Source organism: Ahaetulla prasina, chromosome 9, assembly GCF_028640845.1.
Source record: "Ahaetulla prasina isolate Xishuangbanna chromosome 9, ASM2864084v1, whole genome shotgun sequence".
NCBI lineage: Eukaryota > Metazoa > Chordata > Lepidosauria > Squamata > Colubridae > Ahaetulla > Ahaetulla prasina.
The window spans coordinates 19,816,210-19,840,184 of record NC_080547.1 but is presented as its reverse complement, the minus strand read 5'-3'; the positions used below and the strand labels follow the sequence as shown (position 1 = coordinate 19,840,184).

The window sequence follows — 23,975 nt, the reverse complement described above, 5'->3', positions numbered from 1 at the left end:
ATTCCTGGATGTTTAATTTAGAAAAAAAATAGAAATACAGCTTTCAGTGAGGATTATGACAGACCGATATCTCGATAGGTGTTGAGAGACATTACAGCAGATAATGCCCACTGGAGGGCAGTTGTTGGCCAGTGAAATCTCTTTGGATCAAAGAGAAGATTGTGAGACAATTAACTTGTACTCTGTATGGTTGCTCCTCATGAGTTAACTGCAAAAATGGAAGTTGGCTTAGGGGCCAAGCAGCTAAGAGTCACAACTTTCTTCCGTTAGACCAGCCAGCACAAAAGCCTATATAGATAAAATGTCTAGCCATCCTCATTTCCTAACCACTTTTGGAAGCAATTAATCTACAGATAAAGAGAGATTCCCTATGCAGCAAAGATAAAATTCCTATTGGTGAGTTTCACTTTTTTTTTCTGGATTACTACAATAGAGACCTTAAGGATTGAAAGATTCAAGAATTCTTCGCAAAAAGCTTAACAAATAAATTATTTAAGAAAGTTTAAAACAGATAGAGTACTAATTAGAACTATGCGGAGTTGTAGTTCTGAGCACCCATAAGGCACTTATCAGCAACTCTTTAAAGCAGTCAAGGTTTTTCCTTCTACTTGTGAAGTAGAAGACGCCTAAAAACACTGTTCCTGTTCCTTCTGCTGGCTTTCAACTTCTTATTTCTCCTCATTTTCTCCATCATAAGGACAAAAAATTCAGAAATGTACACTTTCTACTGAAACATGTTGACTTTCTTAATATCCCTTCCTGTCAGGTCCCCAAAACTGAGAAAAACACGCAGTTACTTCTAAGCAGTTTCCTTTATTGTTCCTCACCTACAGACAGAAATCTTACAAAATAAACAACTAATATATGAGAAATATATTCTAAGAAGTTTTAGGGAGGAGCTACTTTGACTCTCTTTCTCCCAACCAAACTATCTAAATTTTGCTGTTTCTTAGTTCTCTGGAATGCAGCCCTTCCTTCCTGGGAATCCAGACTACATTCCACCAATCTTCCATGTCCCTTTTTTAACCTTAAACACTGATCTTCAGACATGTTTAACAGAATTGGTTCTGCTTGCATATGTCTGCTCTGCTAAACATTGAGCCCAGCAAATGAAAATGGGAACTGGGTCCCGATAGTCCAACCATAATTTATCCCAACTATTTTCCTTACACAAACATTTGTAGAGTTCACTCCTAAAGATACTGAAAGAAGTAATCAGCACAAGAATATTATCAAGAAAGAAATAGGAATCAAAATTTGCCTGGGAGTTACTACAAAGCCAACAACACTCTTTAGTAGTTTCCACATTGTAAATGATGAAAGCACTTCCATGATGTGGTAAGAAAACTGGATCATTCTACTTAGGCATTCACCAAGAATCAAATCTGATTTAAAGACATATTTTATATATATAATGTGGTATAATTTATGATGTATTGATTCATAATGCATCAGATTTATGTGGCACAATTATCAAATACTACGGTTGATGTAGTTTTCTTCTATTACAGGGAAGTAATTATCAACCCACAAGCTCACTAATGATTTGGTCGGGTAACACTTTACATAAATTTGCAATGTATGATATTTGCTTTTCAAGTCATGGATATAATCAAAATTAAGTCATTGTTCATTCCATCGCATACATTTTGCTAGGCTGAACACTAACCTGCAATTCATTTTTCTATTTTTTTAAAGTACCCTCATGTAAAATGGTGAATTTAAAAGAAAACTAAGATAGATTGTTTAACGCTCTTAAGAACGCAGATGGCAATTCAAAAGCCTCTCATGTATAACACAAACACTCTTGAGAATTTCTACTTCAGCATGATACGTCATTTGAATCTTCCACTGAATATATCTCATTGTCCTCCTTAAAAACCCTCCTCTCCCAGGCATTTCTCTTTTTATCCCTTTTTAAACCATCTTTTCTAAATTCAATCACCACCGAAATACTCTCATATAATGAATGTTTACTTTCATCTAAACCTTACAATTCCTTTTCAAACTAAAGACAACTTCTCAGCCACCAAGCCTGACCACAGCATATGCGAATTAATGCAAAGCATATGCGAATTATTCCATGGCATATGCGAATTAATCCAAACATATTAACATTTAAATTGGTCTACCTGAGTAGCTATAAATAGTTCCATATAGGTGAGAATCTGAGACAGGATGCTAGGAAAAAAGCCCAAATTGGTCAGATCTTTTTTTTTAAAAATATATTTTTTTTTATAAAAGTTTATATACTATCCAATCAACATAAGTGGTTTAGCTACAATAAAAATGCAAGTATATCATAAAAGCATGAAATGCTGCACACAGCGAAAAAGCTTATTATACTCTCAACCTATTTCTTCAGCGTATTTGAAAAAATATTATACCGTCATTAATTTTGCCTCTTCACTGCTAACTTGCATAAATCTCCATGAGGCAGTCTTCAAGGAAAACAAGAGCTTTGTATATTACAAGCATCTTTGTTCCTTAATGTTCAAAATTTGTTTCCCTACAGCATTCAAGTTTCAGAGGTTAAAGACAATGATTGCTAGCTCAGAAAATTATCTTCCTTCTCTCCTATCATCAGTAGGAGGTTACTGGAGCTTACCATGTTAATACACGTTTTAATTTACTTTTGTCTTATTTAAACAATGCATATGGGCACTCAACTTGAACAATGACTCTAGGCAGCTTACAAAAAAAAAATCTGCAATAAATAAAAAATAATCGACCACAGGCAACCTGGTTCAGCATTTGTTCAGTGTTTGTTTCATTTGTGTTAGACCAGATTTCTCTAGTCAACATTCTTTAGAAATATTAGGACACTCAAATTTGTCATTTGTTATATCTTTATTAAACATGAAATGTAAGATTAGCATATAAACACTGAACAGCATCACCAATAACAGTTTCAAAAACTGCAGATCACACAGAGAATAATATTGTAAAACTCTAGAATACACGCTGATTCAAAAAGAAATTCATGGAAACAAAAGGCTGATGAGTTTAAAATTGGATAAGATTCATTATGCCGTTATTGAAAAGTATATTAGGAGCAAATATGCATTTCATACTTTGTTAGCAGTGCAGAACAATCTTAATGCCTTTAACAGCTGTTCAAGGTTGCTCACGATAGTAGAAAATACCCATCTGTTCCATTAGCAACTCATGCTCCAAAAACCTCTTGTTCACCTCAAAAAAAAAAAGCCTGCAGAATTTGCCGGAAGGACTACATCAGGTTTAGGTTAATAAACCAACATCTCCTGGAAATACAAACAAGAGCAACTACAAGAGTAAACTCTACTGATACCTATTGTTATATCAACATTGAAAATAGATTTTTGCATAAGCCAAGAAGGTATTTATAGTAATTCTAGAATTGAATATTTGTCTTTCCACTCATTCTCTCCCCACCACAGAACAAAATCTTGATAAAAAGGAACAAGATAAGAAACATATATTACACATTATTTTGAGTGTCAATCTAAAATATATTCCAATATACACTCACAGCACCCGAGACTGGAATCCATAAGGAATCTTGCTGACACAGATTTAGATAACTACCGGTTCACTGCATTTTATGACACAACATTCTTAAAATGCTGGCTTCTCAGAGTCATTGTGCTTTTTTTGCTTCACTGAAGAAAGAGTAAAAGATAAATAGTTTCTGCATTGCCCTAAATTAAGAGCAGCTGCCATATTCCAGCCTTTGGATAGCTTAGAAATATTTCTCATCCTCCCTTGTGCATTTTAATATCATTCTTCATAATGACACTACGACAATGTGTTACATTTCTGGCAGGTAGGATGTATTTAATGACTAGGAACTCACCACTGGTTTTAACACTATCATGAAGAGAAGATTCTATTCCAGAGAATAAGAGTTACTTGGACTAAAAACTACAAACCATCTTATCCTGAACAGAGAATTCTGCAGAACAATATCAAATAATACAAGCAGAATACTGAATACCATAATTCTAAAGTTCTTTCTAACATTTCTGGAACATCAGAAACAAGAAGAGGCTGGTGAGTCAAGAACAGAGATGTCAGACTCGCGACAACACGTCGTGACGTGACGTATCACATTTTCCCCCTTTGCTAAAACGGGGGTGGGCGTGGCCAACACATGACACATCCGGGCCGCGAGTTTGACATCCCTGGTCAAGAATAATCCAAAGGAACAAAAAGACTCCTCTCCACCAATAATCAGCACAGATGAATTCCAAGGTTAAATTCACACCAACCACCAAGGAAACAAATACCCCAATCAAGAAACTGCCAAAGAAGCCAACAACAAACAGCCCAACCCAAGAATCTCTAGGACGATCCCCCCACCACCACCAACACTGACAGGCAAGTCGCCAGAATATAAACTGCACTCCTTTCTACAGTAGCACTGATGATGTTACCTAGTTTGGGTAATGAAACGTCTGCAAGAAAACAAGCAAGCTCAGAGGGCACCACTGACCCTTCATGAGTCAACAATACACAAGAATAAAGAACCTGCTAATTATGACAATGGTTACTGACACAGGCATCAGAAGTTTAGATGGCTTTGAGTTATTGCTACCCAAATAATGCAAAAAAAACCATCTTTGAATTTCAAACAGATTCCAAGCCAACTGAAGAGCTGTTTCACGAATATTATCCACTATAACTTGTACTCCAGTCTGCACTAAATGGGCATTGTAATATGAAAGGAATCTGTGCATAATCTGAATTTTAATAGGACGTTAGCTTCAACACAGAAAAACCAAGCAGACCAGACAGCAGAATGAATCAATATAATAAAAACCAACGAAGGAGTTACAACACATTTAGAGAATCATAATATGGGCATTTAGTATACACAAACTTTGACTTAAATTAATCAAAAAAATTACATTTAAGAGGAAAAAAGAATAACATAATAGAAAATAAAGAAAAGGTTATTTCACAAATAACTGGAACTAGAATTTTCTCCATTTCAGTTTGTCAAATTTATGTCTTATCACCTATCAGATCAAGCTATGGGAGATGAAAGATAATCAATTTGCTGCACTTATTCATGCCAGACAATAACACATAGACATTTATATACAACAAATTAATTTTAATTCATATGAAGATTTTCAGCTTTGTTCCAGACTGGTGGCCGTAGATATGATCGATACTTCAACACCCAGAATTCCTATTGCAACTCACGCTGGCTTCAAAGTCTGGAAACTGACACTCAAAATGCCTGAAGGACTCCAAATTAAGGAAGGATGCCTTAAAATATGAATTAATGAGAAACCAATATACATTTTTTAATAGTGATATCTACAGCAAACAAGATGGTAATGCACAGAGGATTAAAGGTGAAGGTTCCCCTCACACATATTTGCTAGTCGTTCCCGACTCTAGGGGGCAGTGTTCATCTTCATTTCTAAGCCGAAGAGCCAGTGCTGTCTGAAGACATCTCCGTGGTCATGTGGCCGGCATGACTCAATGCCAAAGGTTACCTTCCCGCCAAAGATGGTCCCTATTTTTCTATTTGCATTTTTACGTGCTTTCAAACTGCTAGGCTGGCAGAAGCTGGGACAAGTAACGGGAGCTCACCCCATTAGGCGGCACTAGAGATTCGAACCGCTGAACTGCCAATCATTCAATCGACAAGCTCAGCATTTTAGCCACTGAGCACTACATGCACAGCGGATTAGGAAGTTGATATTTCATTTGTAAGGCAAAATAATACAATGGACGCTCAAGGAAATAAGGAAGAATCAGAGGAGATTCATTAGCAAACTTGTGTTCCGCCATTCCGACCAAGAGGCTCTCCCAAGGATTTATATCCCCTAGTGAAGCTCTGGGACTTAAATCCTCATTCTCCATTGGGAGGAAGATGTTCAAACAGCTTCTAGGAATATCCATCTCGCTGTTTGTATAATCCTTTCCCCACACTACCCTTGGGAATAAGTATCTTGGGCTTGGAAAACATCACAGATTCAGGCAAATTAACCAGTGGAATATTTTTCTTGAAAGTTTACAACCCAGCAATCCGGGAAAGAAATCAAATAATCAAACTTTTTTTGTACTGTTTACACAGTGTGAGATACTTTATATAAGCAGAAAGGGGGATCTGTATCTCGCACAGCTTCAAGGGAAGGGCTTAACTAAAACTAAACAGGATTATTGTACCCGGCAATAACCCTAAATCAGGATACTTTAGTCACAACATTTTTTCAATGGAAATTTCTTCACCCAGGATTTTGGGTGGATGAAGGAGAATGAGCCCTCCCAATGTTTTATCTTTAATTTCTTTTTAATTTGGTTGCAATTTTTTTTTATTGTTGGGAGCCACCTGGAATTGGTTGACAGTAGCGTAGCGCACAAGTTCAATAAATTATTAGTGTCGAATAAATGCCTGAATAAATCTGTTTGGATGAAGCTCCCAGCCTGACTGAAAATACCACTAGTCACTCGACACTATTCATAAACTGTAGTACTTGAAAGTAAGGGAGAGAGAATTCAGCCTCTGTTCTTTTTCAACGATTTGCTAGAATCTGATCTAGGATGTCTTACCTATTACCGGTATGTATAAAACTAAAATACCATTAAATGTCAAATATCCTTGGAAATAAGTATACACTCGATGTTTGAAAATCTTAGAAAAACTCCAGCCAGGATCATTTCACTGCATTGAAGCCCTTAATATTTTTGTTCTAAAACAGAGACAATGTCTTGTTAGCAAGACAAATAGCAGTGTTCTTCTTCAATGAGCAACTGCACTTTTCTTATTCATAAACCTGAGAATACTAAATTGCTGCTTGATTCTAGATATCGATTCATCAAAGTTTACCCCAGATTTCTTGTCTCGTTTTCTAATACCGGCTAAACGATCATTTTTAGAACAGAGTTCCCCAACCTTTCTGGATTGGTGGCCCGGAGGAAGGGGAGAGGCAGGCGCCTTTACATACACATGTGCACGAGTGAACAGGACTGCAAGGGTGATGCAAACAGAGTTGTGAGCATCCACGTGATGCTCGCTGCGACACTAGCGCCCATAAGATGTTCGCAGTCACTAGTGTGAGTGAGGAATTGCGCGCGCACACACACACACACACAAATATGCACTGCCCAGCCACTCTCACGTGGCCTGGTGGCCAACAGGCCACAGCCTGGTAGTGGGCGGTGGCCCACAGTTTGGGGACCCCTGTTTTAGAAGATAAGGCTGTCTTCAATTCTCTCTCAACTCCAAGCAAAGCCATGGCTATTTCATTCAGTTTTTCTTGCTATTACCTTCTTTCAAAAGCTTTTCTGGTTCACCCCAGAATATTTAGCCTTATATAACACTTCTACAGCAGTCTCTCCGCCAAGTATTAAACAGGCCTGGTGCTGTTTTGTTTCTGAGCTCAGAAAAGGCTGGCCTGACACTCTCACTAGCTGGAGCAACTGGTATTATAGTGAGAATTATACTGTAGTTGCAGATTGGAATAGATAAAAATAAATAGAAATGCCATTTTAAATTGAACAGTAAAATCTGCTTGTACAAAATATCAGCTGTAGGGGCTGGGATGCTCTATGTCAGGGGTGTCGAACTCAAGACCCAATCCGGCCCGCGGGGTGTTTAGATCTGGCTCGCGGGACCACCCTGGAAACAGCAAGGGACTGGCCCGCAGTGCCTCTGCCAGGGAAAATCGGAGTTCAGGAGGGCCACACAAGGGTTGCAGGTGGCTGCTGCAGCTGGAAACAGAGCTCGGAAGCCTGTTTTCACTGGCAGAGTACTCGGGACAGCACAAGCGCCCTCCCGACATGAGTGACATCAAGCTGGCCATGCCCACCCTGGCCACACCCACCCCATTCCCCCACCCCCAAGTCAAACACAACCCTGATGCGGCCCTCAATGAAATCGAGTTTGACACCCCTGCTCTCTGTGATTGACAGTATTTCCATTTCAATAAATGCCTTGGATACATTACTCATATATAAAGCTTTTAAGGCTCACTTGATAAGTCGCTTATACGATTATGTCAGTTGTCACAAAGGTTTCCTCATGCCTTTTACAGTACGACACTCGTTTTTCAGATTCAAATCATAAAATCTATAAAGGAAGAAGGCCATTTCAGCATTTCCTCCCCAGCCCCTTAAATTCCTGGTCGTTTTAAGAGCGTACATTTATACACAAATGCATGTATTGATTCTGTATGAAATGCTCAAGGCTTCTCGTTCCAAAGCATGCAGGTTAATTTATGGGGAATGTCAGGAATCAGTGCTAAAAAGCTTCCTGTGCAGGCTTATAAACAGGGAGGGGAAAATGGTCAGAAGCATCCCTTCACCGATATAAGTGGCTAAATTAGTGGCTGATGCAACTGAATGTAATTTAGGTATGATGTGGGTTTTTTTTTTACTCATTCTAGATTCCAATTAGCAATCATCCCTAACTACAATAGGATAAAAGTTATCTGGAATCCCATAGTCATAGATCAGATGTCTCCAACCTTGGCAACTTTACGACTTGTGGTCTTCAACTCCCAGAATTCCTCAGCCTCCTAGCTGAGGAATTCTGGGAGTTGAAGACCACAAATCTTAAAGTTGCCAAGGCTGGAGACCCCTGGTTGTAGACTAATGCTCCGATAGTTTGATTTTCCTTAGATATTATCCAAATTTCCAGTTTTTATCCATAACAAACATAAGCTCCTATAACGCATTATAATTACCAACAAAACACAAACAATAAATCATGTAAATTTATTTATTTATTTATTTATTCAATTTGTATACCACCCTTCTCCCGAAGGACTCAGGGCGGTTCACAGCCAATAAAATGCATATAATACAGATTAAGAACAGTATAAAAAACTTATTCAATATATGGCATAAAAACTAAAATAAGAATAAAAAACCCATTTAAAACTAAATTTAAGCTATAAAATGACTTTATAAACTTGGCTGGGGTGAATTTTTCTTCTTAAAACAAGGCAGCCTTCATAAAAAAAAAAAAAACAGGACACCTGTTTTTCTGATATCCGAATGGTAATTCTCAAGAAATAAAAGAGGAATTGTGAGACATGAATATGATCTAAGCACAGGTCATGGAATTCATTGAACAAATTGGGGCCAGTTATAAGCACTTAAGTCTAACCTTCTTTACAGGCTGAGTTACCACTATATAAGAGTCTTAAAACAATATAATATACACATTCAGGAATTAGAAATTAATTCATCAGTTTGATGGAGAGTTTAATAACAGATAATAGTCTTGTGCCTAAGAAACCAGTTCCTCCTTTTATATACGAATATGAAACACTATTTATCCTTGTATAGTACTGTCATAAAAAGAAATTGTAAAAGCATCCTTTTTAAAATACTACCTTAACTTCCCAAACTTCCAGTGATTGTTCAGTTTTAAATCTACCTCCTCAACATTTTTAAGTTTGGGAATGTTAAATTATTTTTGGACGCTCACAATGCACACATCCCTGTTTTAATTAACAGCAGGAAACATCGCTATTCCAAGGTTGAAATTGCCAAACACAAGGGGGTAGCTGACCATAACACTGCGTATTATCGTGTTCAGCTGTTCACAAAACATTTCAAAAAGACAAGGACCACTCTTTTGCAATTCAAAATGCTTCTTTTTCTCACGCTCAAGGAGTGACCTCTTCTTAAACGTGCATATAAGATACAGTTCGGAGGAGAAACCCACCCCCATCTCAAATCTACATTTCAAAGCCTATGCATAAGAGCCACGTACACAGCTCACAATTTTAAACATGCCTAATACTTACATCTATTCAAATGGTTTAAGCTTTGATGCAAAAAAAAAAAACAGATTAAAAATAGAAGATTTAACACCAAAGACAGCATGTCAAAATAACTCTGGATCATTAGACACTACTATTCCACATGTTGCAAGATGAAAGACGAGCTGTGAAAAATATCAAGCTTTCCCAATGTTATACAAGAGGCGCTGTTCCAAGCTTCCAGGATGGATGGATGGATGGATGGATGGATGGATGGATGGATGGATGGATAGGCGGGTGGGTGGGTGAATGGCAGAGCTATTGAAAGTAAAGAGCAATCTACTGTTTTGGAGCCAAATCTAGTGGTAGAGGATTTGGTTCTAAAAAGATGACTCCAATCTATAAAATGATGAACTTCTAAAGCAGGGGTCTCCAACCTTGGTCCCTTTAAGACTTGTGGACTTCAACTCCCAGAGTCCCTCAGCCAGCAAAGCTGGTTGAGGAACTCTGGGAGTTGAAGTCCACAAGTCTTAAAGAGACCAAGGTTGGAGACCCCTGTTCTAAACTGATACACTGAATCACAACATTTCTCTCTCAGGTGTGCTGATAGTGTGTGTACCCAGTAAAAAAACCTTGAGAATACGTTAGAGCTTGAAGGAAGCTTCCTCTTAATGTGCTGTAGCCGCTAAAACACACTTACACAGAGATGGGCGCACACCTTAAAGAAGGGGTCATAATTAAACTGCCAAGGCCATTTTCACTACATTTCAAGCAGGAATTGCAAGAGTACCACAAAGGGCAACAACATTATCAGAAGACTGGTAATGGGTTGTTTAAAAAGCAATGAATGGAAGACAAGAGAAGGGCATAAAATTTTACATAATGAGGAAAATTGATGGGAAATCCCACGTTTTCTCTTTCTTTCTCCTAATAGTGCAACCAGAGTCTGCCAGACAAATGGATTAAAAATGCACCTCCAAATTTCTCTACAATGTACATTAGATCCAATTTGTAGCCATGCACTAGAGAATAATCTCTGATACTTCAAAGAATCCAGAAACCCAAGGTCATTCTGGGATTTCAAATGATATGAATTATTAAGAAACAATGATGATGATAATATGGCCTTCAAACAATCAAGAACTTAACTTTAAAAATTAATGTATAGCCATTAGGTCTTGCACATCTCCCACCTTTTCCTTCAGAAACTGCATCTTCACAATTAAAAGCTAATATCCAATGCTAGGAAGCATAATAGTGCTGTAGTTATTAAAGCACAGACGTAAGTGTGCTAAATTGTAAAATATAGTTTGCCAATCACGTCGATTCGCATTCAGCAAAACTGGAACAAACTACAATATGGCTTAGCACACTGAACCCAATCTGGAAGTATTGCTGCCAGTTGCCACAGGCAATAGGGTGACACAATTGTTTAGACTTGGATTTCAGAAAAGCGCTTTGGAAGGCGTGAGGGCACACATAGAAAGAGACCTGTGCACTATTCTTTCGTGCAGTTGGGTCTTTTCCCACCACCAGGCAGCAGCTGCAAAAGGCAACCAGATAGGAAAAAGGCAGTCCCTTTAAAGTAGTCGAGATCAGAGCTTTATTCTTAATTCTGTGAATACAGAATTGTAGTGCAGTTTTAATTTAGACATTCTAAGGTGGCTGCCTAAAGGCCATGTACTTTGACTATTCAGTCATAGAGATATCTTTCCTGCACTTTTCCAAAAGTAGCAATAGGAATATGGAAATACTTCAAAGGAAATTCTCATTTTCTCCAAAATTTTGCCATTTGTTAATTTAAAAGGCATCCAAATTCATAAGGCTAACACCACAGATTTGTTGAGTACACACTTACCGAAATCCTCACAAACAGCATGAACATATGCTAAGTAATATTTTAAGATATTTTAAGATATGGGCCTCTGTGGCTCAGACTGGTAAGACAGTCTGTTATTAACAGCAGCTGCCTGCAATTACTGCAGGTTCTAGTCCCACCAGGCCCAAGGTTGACTCAGCCTTCCATCCTTTATAAGGTAGGTAAAATAAGGACCCAGATTGTTGGGGGCAATAAGTTGACTTTGTATATAAATATACAAATAGAATGAAGACTATTGCTAACATAGTGTAAGCCACCCTGAGTCTTCGGAGAAGGGCGCGATATAAATGCAAATAAAATTTAAAATTTTTTTAAAAAAAGATTCATTAAAGCACTCTAGGCAAGTATAGTGAGAATCAATTTAGTTGACAGATAAATCCTCAGTTTACAACAACAATTGGGATTGGAACGTCAGATACTAAACAAGGCAGTTGTTAAGTGAGTCAATTTTACCAATCTTCTTTTGCTACGGTTATGGGGCAAATCCTGACTTTCCTTGCCGAAGCTGGATGGAAGGTTGCAAATGGTGTTCATGTGAACTCTGGGATGCTGCAATGGTCGTAAGTGTGAGGACCAGTTTTAAGTCAGTTTCCAGTACCGTCGTTTTCAACTGATAAACAAAAACCAAGCCAAGAAAGGAGTCCAAATGGATTCTTGAGTAGTAGCAAAGAACCAGCTCAGTGTTGGTAGAGATGCACAAACACACATAACCAAAAATGCAACCTTTTTTTTCCCCCTCTTCAAATTACCACCTATTTATTTAGAAACCTTAGAAACTTCTTACAAGTTGAGCAAGAAATTTTTGTTCATCAACTCACCATCTGAGAAAGACAGCACCCGGAGCAAAGCGTTTTTAATTTTTACACAAGCGCTCTGGAAGAGCAATTACAAACAATAAGAAGATAGAATTTAATTTAAGGCAACGACATCTCCCAGCAAATGTGAATAGAAATTATGCAATAAATGCCTACAGCCATTACAAAACAGGTTTAAGGTTTAGCCTTACATGTACCAGGGTTCCATCTGATTAGGCATACATAGAGCAAACAAGAGCACAGGTCTCAGGAAAGAATGTGGCTTCAATCCTAGATAACTAACAGACTCTGAACCTATGCCATCGTGATTAATATTACTTTAAAAGTTTCAAAACCTCATACTTACATTAGCTCAAGACCACAATCCCCAAAATCAGGAAAAGCAATGATCAGCCTGCCCTTCTAACCTGGCTCCACCAAACCTACCTGCCAATGTATCAGAGGGAAGAAGTCTGATTTCAAAAAGCACGAAAGCCAGAAAATCTCGAGTAAGTTGAATTGCAGGAAATTGTTTAGGAAGGTAGGAAAACCTGTACCATTATTAGGGAAGTGTTACATATTCTAAATGAAAGTCCTTCCATTTTGGGAGGAATGCCATCTGCCCGATGGGCTGAGGCAAAACCTGAGCGTATAAAATTATCTGGCTTGGAATTTACTCTGCCACATTAGATAGCCAGGTGCTTGGGTTCACAGTTTGGTCTACGGTTCTTCCCCAAACAGTGCCTTGCTTTGATTTTGTTTTTCAGAGCTTCAGAGTACTTCCCTTTTCACAAGGAAAGGAAAACAAATGGGTTTATCTTTTGGCACAGTTGAATATTTGCAGATAGAGATTTTGTTATGTTTATGAAATGTGCCAACTCCCCCCAAAAATAGGTTGTACAAGTTAAATCCTAAATCTCTAATTTTTGCAGGCTGGACTTTCTAAGCCAGGTCCTCTTAGCCTTCTAAGGAAGAATGGAGGGAACAAACATTTATAAAACTGAATGCAGACCTTAAATTGGCATGGAAGTGTCACCATTTAAGAGTAAAATCTTTTTATCCGTCTGTTACAAAGCAGTTAAGGTCAAGCAAAGAGAAAGAGCCCCATTTCTGTTTCAGTTCAGTCCAAATCACGCTTGGAATGATTAGGAAGGTAAAACAGAAAAATTAAATCCTGGGTTTGCTCCCCATTTTGGAACTAGGAAAGCGGCAGAGATTGAACTCAGATGCATTCAGTTTTGGTCACCACACTATTAAAAAGTTGTTGAGACTCTAGAAAAAGTGCAGAGAAGAGCAACAAAAATGATTAGGGGACTGGAGGCTAAAACATACGAAGAACAGTTGCAGGAACTGGGTATGTCTAGTTTGATTAAAAAAAGGATCAGGGGTGACATGATAGCCATGTTCCAGTATCTCAGGGGCTGCCACAAAGAAGAGGGAGTCAAGCTATTCTCCAAAGCACCTGAGGACAGGACAAGAAGCAATATGTAGAAACTAATCAAGGAGAGAAGCAACTTAGAACTAAGGAGAAATTTCCTGATAGTGCGAACAATTAATCAGTGGAACAACTTGCCTCCAGAAGTTGTGAATGCTCCAACACTGGAAGTTTTTAAGAAGATGTAGGATAACCATTTGTCCCAAGTGGTGTAGGGTTTTCTGCCTAAGCAGGGGGGTTGGACTAGATGACCTACAGTACAAGGTCCCTTCCAACTCTGTTAATCTGATAAATCTGACTTCTCACGAGGTGACAACATCCCATTTCAACACTGAAACATTTTGCACACCTTTACTCTAAAACCTACAAGTGGTCTTGCTATTCATTGTATTCACTCCGTACATAGCCACAGAAGTTGTTCAATTCTTATTTGGGATCTGTTTAGAAAAAAAATGTTACTTTTCCAGAGAGATTCCTATATCCTTTTCGCAGAAGTGACATTTGCCACTGAAAATCGTGATGACTTCATTAAAATCCACCAGAAGGAATCGCATTTCACTCTGTGAAAATGCTTCGACAATATTTTTTGGATAAAAAATACTCTGTGCGAGTTTTTTTGGGGTGGGGTAGGGGCAACAGTCAAGCTAGAATATTGCTAACTGAAAGGGCGCTCAGTGTGTCCAAATGAGAAGACCGTGGCATTAACATATTCCAGGAAGAAAATTACAGTAAGAAAATAAAAAGGGATTGAAAACCAGATCTCAACTCTTGGCAGTTACTCCAAATCTTCCTGCAGATCCAGAGCCGCTAAGATTTAAAGGTCACCAGAGCTATTATGGCCAGTTCTATGGTACTTAACAAACAATTCCTTTGTTACCTTTTTTTCCTAATGGAACAAAAATGCATCCATTACAATAATTAAGTGCTACATCCAAAACTTGTGTATGCATCATTTAACGATAAACCCCCTAGAATCTCCTTTGATGTTTTTTTAGTCATCAGTTATAAATCTCTCATAGCTTATACACAGATAAGCAGATGAACCCAGTGTTGGTCCATACTTTGAAACCATTATTTTCCTTCAGATTGTTTACTCTCTTTTCATATATTACGTTCCACTCTTTAAATTTGTGAGTGATGCAAGCCTTACTGTTTTACTAGGAATACCAAATCATATTTTATTTGTTTCACAGCTTCTTAAAATCAATTGTATACACGTCGACAAATATAATATTGGTAGATGCTAATTAAATTTACCTACCTGAAAGATAACAATAAAGTCATTTTTAAGTACATATACCACTACATGAGAGCCAGTATGGTATAATGGAGAAATTGCTGGTTTATGAGCAGAGAGATCCAGATTCTAATCCTCCCTTAGGCAGTGAAGATGGCGGAGTAACTTTGAGCTAATCACATTCTCTCAGCTCTAAACTAGAAAGCTAAAAAATATCTACAAATCCATACTGGAGCATCATGGTAGATTTAGTCCATTAGTTTCAATGACAAGGCCTTCATCCTGCAGTGGATTGATTTGCATTATTAAAAATAATATCCCTGTATGGCATGAACTGGACAGTAGGAAAAAAAAATATTTACAGTTCTGAAACGAATGAATTAATCTGCAAATTCCATTCATCAAAATGAAGGTGTTATGGGGACTTTTAAAGAAGGACGGTATAAAGATTCAGTTCAAAAGGATTCAATCAAATCTTAAATTGGTTAAACTTTTTAAATTAAATTTGATTTGCTACATCAAACCAAAAAACTGGTTGGAATTTGTACACCCTCCTTCAAATTCATTTTCAGGATTACCACCAAACAGAAATAGGAAGCTTTCATCTTCCTATTTCTTGCAAATCTGAGGACACAGGAATTCTGCCAACATTTAACATGACAGCCATCCTTTCAAAATGTCAATTCAGGATGGCATCTAGCCCAGGGGATTTGCTGGCTAAGGAACTCTGGGAGTTGAAGTCCACAAGTCTTAAAGTTGCCAAGGTTGGAGACCCCTGGGCTAGCCTACAGAAGAATATGCAAAAAGATGGTAGCCATAGACAACGACAAGCCACATACATGTTATTTATTGCAAACATAGTTGACAATATTTATAAAGCATGGAAAACGTTTTCCGACAGCAGGGAATTATTACTCATATATTTCAAAGAAACTCATCAACACTAGAGCAGAGAAATGCATGATTACTAATTGGATATGTATGCTGAATCATTTTTCTTGATATAGCAGTCAACCAATATAGTTGTACAACGAGTCAAAATGCATGTATAAAGCAAAGGTAATGAAAGGGAGGGAGGGAATGCCATTGCTTCAATATATATGAGAAATTATATCAACAACATATGAACAATCCTCTTAATTTAAGTACATACCCACAAATAAGCTGAGAATTTTAAGATGCCAAAATGCACCCAGAATGCTTATTTGTGGATGGGTTTATCCACAAATATATATATATATATATATATATATATATATATATATATATATATATATATATATATATATATATATATATATATATATATATATATATATATATATATATATATAACATGAAAAATGTAGCCACAGGTGGAACATTTTTCATGAAATCTTTGTTAAAACTTAAGGGACATCTTATCTACCGTATGGATGGGCTTTTACATAATAATGCAGTATATAAGATAGTTGCCACTAATACAATATAAAATATTTTGCCATTTTATAAGTACTTACATTTACATTGCAATAATAAGACTGATGATTTGGAAGTTATGCATTCTGAATTGGTGACTCTCTGATTTAGTGTTTGCCTATATTCAATTTTACCAAAGTAAAAAAAAAAGTGTATTTTGCAAGGTAAATTCTAATAGCCAGATATAAGAGTTTTCACAGTTGCAGTATATGAAACATTTTGTCCTTCAGCTTTAATGTAAATATTTACTACATCATATTAGCATGAGCGAAATTGTCTTAATGCTTTGAACAAATTTTTTAAAATAGCATAAAATATTACTGGAAATTAGGAAGTAAAGTTGTTGAGAATCAGGCCGCATGCAAACCTAATTATTATTTCAGAAACAAAAATGTCAGACCATAATTCTATCTAACTTTGGATCATTATTACTGATTAGCTCTTCTAAGTTTCAGTGAACCAACAGCCTTTGAAGAGCAAGGAACATACGATTCCATTTAGCCTCCCTTAATTTATCCCAATTTATTTTTATTTTTAAGACCATCCTTATATTATTTTAGTTATTCTCAGTCCTTAGTTTTCTGTTATACCTTTCCTCCATGAATAACAACACTATATAATGATTTACAAAAACTGCCATGTTTGGCTTCTTGGTTTGGGCTAAGAGGGAATTATTGATCCAAAATCATCCGGTACAGGTAGCTTTCCTTAATTTTAGCTACTGTTCAAACTTGCGATGGCACTGAAAGTGTGGTACTTACAACCAATCTTCAGAGTTCTGGCCGCTGCAGCATATCCACTCATGTGGTCCTTGCTGGTTTCTATCAAACGAAGTCCATGATGAAGCTGGCAGGAGGCTGCAAATGGCAGCCACCTTTTTTTCTTGCTTTACAACTTGTACAGATTCACTTAACGGTGGCAACTGGACCCATCAGAACTGATGCACAATCACCTGACATCCCACTATAACTGTGTTGCTTAGTGACAGCAACTCCTGTCCCAATTACCCATCATAAACCCAGGATTACCTGTAATCTTCCATGGTCAAAAATATGACCTTGATACTGGGGTTTTCCAGCTGGTTTATTGCTAGCAGAAAATGATTTCAGCTATAAATGATTTAGATGGTTAGCATTCCTTGCCAAAGCTGACCTATGCTCTTGATAACAGACTCAGCTGACAACCTTGATTACAGTATTCCTAGATATAGGGAGACCACTTTTTTATTAAAGTGGTTCTCCCTCTATCTAGGGTGTGTGTGTGTGTGTGTGTTTGTGTACCTTCAGATCAGTGTTAAGTCCCGGAAACTGCCTGCAGAAACCTCTGCAGTTTTTTCTTGGCTACGTTTTTCACTAGTAGTTTGTCTTTTTCTTCCTAGGGATGGGAAACAGTGACTGGCCCACCAAGGTCACCGAGCAGACTTCATGCCTAAGGCAGCACTAGAGCTCACAGTCTCCCAGTTTCAAGTCTGGTGCCTCAACCACTAGACCAAACTGGCTGCCTATTAGGATTTATCCTTTGTTTACTTACAATCATCCACCCCTTTCATCATTTCAAGAAACCAAGAGTTATCAGCATGTCAAATCCCTGGTGGAAAGTTCCCTGTATTTGCCTTCGTGGGCAAGATTGAATGTTTTAATGAATATCTTTTGGATCAAAATGGTTGTACCTTCCCTGATAATGAACTTCTAGTAGCAATGGAAATAGTGAAAAACCCTGTTTCCAACTCTCCGTGATTCCAACCAAATATGCAGAGTTCTCAATGGTATCTTTGTTTCTCTTCCGGAAAAGGGCATCGGAGCAGTCAAGACTTTTTCCATGCTGCACTGTGGCCCACAGCCAGGATAAGATGGGTCTACAAAATCTGCTTCCTCTAAACTTGGCTGAGGCCAATGAGCTAGCCAACACCCTCTTTATTTTCTTGCCCAGGAAAAGAGCATTTGAGACTGGCACAGCAGCTTGTGAATCTGCCTTGAGGGAAAAAAAAAATCTATGAAAGGTATGAGACTGCGGGCAACAATTATTCCCTGTGTACTTCCCAAGACTACGGAGCTCTAACAAAACAGGTGCTAGGGGATCTTCTCACTGTCTCGGCGTATTGTGTGCAAGAGAGAGGATGTGGAACAAACAGGATTATGATATAAAATATTTGCGACAACACCATTCTTGTGCGTGGCTAATGTGCCACCGACATACAACTTCAGATCTGGTTTCCAGCAGCGAAGGAGACAAAGATGCTACAAACCATTGTGAGGATCGTCCCTCTCTCTTCCCCTTTCCCAAAGGATTCATTTGGGAGGAGTAAAACAAGCAAAATACCTTCATATCTTCCTCTTATAGGGATCAGGATCATGTTCCTCTGATCAGGATCATGTTTTGTGCAAAGCCATAGTTTACCTGGCGTGCTATAATGTAACAACCACAACTGGGCTAGGTTAGCACATTATGCTATGACTCAAATCGTAATTTACGAACCACAGTATTGTGGTTCCTGACATGCTGAGACAAAGCCAAACAGATCATATTGTTGCTTACAATTCTGTCTGTGTCAAACAGAGAAAGTTTGTGAATCCTTTAGAACTATCGTGAACCTGAAGTACTATGACCAACAAAGTGACTTGGGCTTCATTTAAATCCACCTACAGCAACCTCTGCAAGCAGAAGGTGTGTTTCTTCTTCCCAAATGAGTCAGCCCTGTTTCAAAAGGTTGTAGATGTATAAATATATCAAGGAACTTATCCCATGCTGCAAGCAGCTTCCATCTTTTTTTTTTACTTCTTAGCAAAGCATTATAATATTTTTTTTTAAAAAAATGAAAGATTTACAGTCCTTTAATTCCATCCTTCCGAGATTGGTAAAAATGAGGACCCAGATTGTTGAGTGCTAACTCTGTAAACCACTTAGAGAGCGCTGTAAAGCACTATGAAGCGGTATATAAGTCTAAATGATATTGCTATTGAATGTCATATCGACTGATTGGAAATCTTCCAAACAGAAATCCAGATCACCCAGGTTTTTTTCTTTTTCACAATCAATGAAAATGACACAGTTCATTCACATAAATGATCTGCAGCATTGAAGTATTAGCAAATAAAATATATTGCTTATCAACATCATTGCTTTGGTAAAAATATCCGTAAAATGCTACAAGAATTGCATGAAGAAGGTGTTTACCAAAAAGCTGCAGTGAATTATTATACCTCTGCAAATACATACCCAGTTAAGGAGCCTCCCAATTAAAATGTGGTTGCCTGAACCATCAGTGGTATTAGTGACAATCCTAATGAGGCTGTATTTGTACATGTATTTGTACATTTATCCATATACTGTATATATAAGAGTTAGTGTTTGATAATTGCCAAGACCAAAAATTGCTCAAATATATACAGAATGGGGTTTTGTTAAGGTAGATATTCCTGTCCATTCAAAATTCTCAACTTTGAATGTTATTTCCAGATGGTAACAAGGTGCCCAAACATAAAAAATTCCATTTATGCTCTATACATTTAGTTCAAAATCTATTTGTATGCATCCTCTCACAGGATTTTAGCTATTATATCATGAATATCAAAAGCTCCCCTTTCACAAACCACCACACAATACTAACATATTTTCTATGGATTGTAATTATACACAAATCTTATTGTCATCGTCATTCAATATATTTATTTCATGTGATGCTAAGAGGCTTAAATGAGCAACAAAGTACTTCAAAACTTTGTTTCACTCTCTTCTCCAAACAACAAAAAGGAAGCAACTTTCATTTGAAACTTTTGTTTCAATTGTTTCCTGCACATTCTTGCTTTGAAGGAAAGATAGATGTCTCTTAGGACTTAGAACTTTTGTTTCAAATGGAGTCCTGTACATTAAACATTTTGAGAAAACAAAAAAAATAAAGCAATGGAAACATTGTATTTATCCATCAACAAAACAGACTCTTTGCAATGCTTATTGGAAGCCTAAGAACTTTTTTATGTAAAGCTTCTTGAACAGAAAAGATTAAAAAGCATCAGTTCAAGACACTGCATTCATTGCACATAATTAGAATGAACAGCAGATTCAGGAAATGGCACAGGTTCTTTGTTAGCCTCTGTTCATTGCAGCACTCAGGAAGGACACAACTGCTTATGAAGGAATTTCTCCCTATTACGATAGAAGCCACAATTATAATGTTTTATGGCTGCATTAGCACATTCTAGAATACCCTTCCTCTTTCACTCATTCAGCACTTGCCTGCAGAGTCTTACATCAACTTTCTTAGCGGCACTTCTCAAGAATCTCTTAGAATTATTACCGCATAGTACTGAGTAGATGTCCTTTGATTGTAAAGCAATGTCCTTATTTTAGGGCCTGACAGAACTCCAGGGACCACAAAGCCATTCATGACTATTCCAACAAAACTTTCAAGTGTCACTGCCTCAGCAGTGACATCATTCTCCACTTACCCACCCATCCCTAGAGAAATAAGACTCTCAAAAAAACAGGGAAGTTACTTTCACCTAAAGGTATACAACCAATCTCCTTGTGCTTTCCCAAGCCCCAAACATCTGTGGAACCTAGTTGAATATGAATTAATCCCTGGTCACACCTTCACAATGTGACATCCTTATCTGTCCCATCATGACACCTCTGGAAGGATATCTTTTGCCAGACCAGACTTTTGTATTTGGAACTCTAGGGAAAGTCCTAAGAGACATCTTTCCTTCAAAGCAAGAATGTGCAGGAGAAAGAATGGAGAAGGGGTCCAAGCATGTAACTTCAATATAATTAATGTTAAGGTTCTAAAGAGGTCAGTCCGAGAACTATGACGTTGGATTAGACCAGATTATCATCTAGTCTAATTGCTGCTAGTGTGGGAAATCAACTATTCTGTCATTTTTTAATCAATGGATTTTCAGCATCTATATTTAAAAGCTGGATTATAGAATGATTGAGATCTAGATGTCATAGAACTTCAGTAAATGTGCAGCCAAATCCTAACTGAACACGATTTAGCAAAAGGGAGTGTTTGAATGGCCATACTGCCAAGGCAGCCTTAAAACTGCAATATCCGATTCCAACTTAACTGAAAGTAATCCTCATCACTAGATGAGACTGCCCAGCTCCATGGAAGTCTTTTATTTTCCACACAATCCACAGGAACATACAATAAACAAACATGTTTATTAAGCTTTGTGCAGTAGCTGGAATTCTCTCTTAAGGTTTTATGTGCCAAAGCTCATTCAAGGAATAGTCACAAAGGAACATGCTGAAAGAGTCATTCAAAGCCATAAATCCTTGGCCCTTCAACAGAACCAGGCAAGCATTACTATGCAACGCAGCTCCAAGCTACCGTTTTATGTACGCAATTCCGTCACGACGACGGCCCATGTGTCCGGTGAAGTAGAGTGTCGTCCGCAAGATACCTACGTCATAATAAATCTCTAGGGTGCCGCATGAGTCTTTTGTTATTTCCTTGGTCCAAGCTATAGGCAACCATCTCCCCCATCACCCAGGTAGCAGCAGCAGCATCTCAGCCAAAAGCCCTGCCTAGCTTGATTCAAGCAACCCACCAGGCATCGCAATCCCCGATTCAAGGAAAACCCTGCGGAGAGCAGCGGCCAGCCTACCTTTTGCAAAGGTTGTTACTGAGCCAGTAAACCCCCTCACTTTATTAAGGGGAGGGTGGTGGGACGGACAACCACAAAGGGAATCAGAATCAAGATTACCCCATGCGTAGCTCCTACTCAATCCTGGGCAGCATACACTAAAGAGGGAAAGCAACCCCACTGCAGGTTTTGAACCCAAGGCCTAGTTTCAAGCTTTTCTCTCCCCCTCCCCACTCCACCTCACTCCAGCTCAGCATTTCGAAGCTGCAGATCTGTGCATGGTGGTCTGGGGTCGTTCCCTCCTTCCCCCCCTTGGGGATCCCCGAGACCCTTCCTTCCGCAAAGTCAAAGCAACATTGGTAGATACGAAGCCACCCACCCCAGCTTCATGCTCCAATAAGAGTCCATCCTTGGATAGAGAGGCAACCCAGCTGGACCCAAAAGCGTTTTTAAGGGTGGGGGGGTCTCATGGCTCATTGTCAAGGATGGGGAAAAGGGTCCTGTCTCTCGCCCCCCACCCATCAGAGGAAAAGCTGTGGGGAAAAGGCGGCTGCGGATCAAGGAATGTCGTCCCTTTCCCTCCCCACCTTTTCTCCCGCCCCCCTCCCCAACCTCCAACCATACACACACAACACACACACACAAACGCACACATACACACAATGGCTGGTGGGGGGAGAAAGCGTGCTTTGCGCGAAACCTGACAAAAGAGCCAGCCGTTAAGGAATCGGGGTGGTGGTGGTGGGGGGTCTCCCTCTCTCTCTCCCCTCCCCATCCTTCTCTCCCTCCCTTCTCTTTCCCTCCCCCAACGCCAGCCCCCTCTTCCAGAAAGTCCTAAAGCAATTTTTTTTAAAAAGGGGTGGGAGAAGGTGAAAACTAGCCAGGTTTGGGGGTTTCCTGCTAAGGGATTTGCGGGAGGAGACTACAACTCCCATCCTCCTACAGCCCCCACCACCACTCCCGCCCCAGCCAGCCCAGCCCGACCTTCGGGGGAAGAGAGAGCAGCGGGGCTGCCGCATGGAAACGGGCGCCGAGGTCCGCCCCCGCCCGCTCGCTCGCTTACCTCCGCCGGGTCGAGGGGACGCTGCTCCCTTCTGGCCGCCGACGCTGCTCCGGGGCTGCTTTCACCCGCGCCGCCTCCTCGCCGCGGCCGCCTCCAGGCAGCGCGGGGCGGCGAGGCGCATCCCGGCTCGGGGCCGGGGCTCGGCGGAGGGGAAAGCTGAGGGGAGCCCGATGGGGAGAAGCCGCAGAGGGGAAGGCCGAGGAGGAGGAAGGAAGGAAGGAAGGAAGAAACGGCCAAGTGGGGGGGAGTCGAAGCCCTCAGAAACCCTCAGAGCCGCGGAGCCCGTCCGCCACCTTCGCCTCTGAGGAAGAGAAGGAGCCGCAACGAGGCAACGGTGGCGGGCGAGGGCCAGGGCGCAGGCGCGCGCAGCCCACGCCCCCTCGCGCGGCGGCGGCGGCGGCTGAGGGGGGCCAGGGGGAGGCGGGGCCGCGCGCTTCCGAAGCCCCGCCCCCTCACGTTCCAACGTGCGGCGATGCTTCTGGGATGCGGGGGGGCTCAGAGGATAGTGCGGGAGAGGGGAGGGAGGGGCAGAGGGAGGGGAGAGAGAGGATGGAAGGGGGCAGGTTGGGGCAGATGGTGCAGGAGAGGGAGGAGAGGGAGGGGAGAGAGAGAGAGGATGGAAGGGGAGGTTGGGGCAGATAGTGCGGGAGAGGGAGGGAGGGGCAGAGGAGGAGAGAGAGAGGATGGAAGGGGAGGTTGGGGCAGATAGTGGGAGAGGGAGGGAGGGGCAGAGGAAGAGAGAGAGAGAGAGAGGATGGAAGGGGAGGTTGGGGCAGATAGTGGGAGAGGGAGGGAGGGGCAGAGGGAGGGA

The 23,975-nt window shown here is 39.8% G+C and overlaps 1 protein-coding gene across 9 annotated transcripts in view; it reads right to left on the bottom strand.

Moving 5' to 3' along the window:
• The window catches only part of ARHGAP32 (Rho GTPase activating protein 32), a 200,145-nt gene extending 176,642 nt beyond the window's left edge, over positions 1-23,503 (bottom strand). For 7 of the 9 annotated variants that reach the window (XM_058194899.1, XM_058194901.1, XM_058194906.1 and 4 more), the window contains exon 1: positions 23,165-23,503. The gene's annotated coding sequence lies outside the window, so the exon portion shown is untranslated. The remainder of the gene's footprint in view (positions 1-23,164) is intronic. The other 2 variants (XM_058194903.1, XM_058194908.1) reach the window with 2 other exon arrangements.
• Positions 23,504-23,975: the final 472 nt, after the last annotated feature.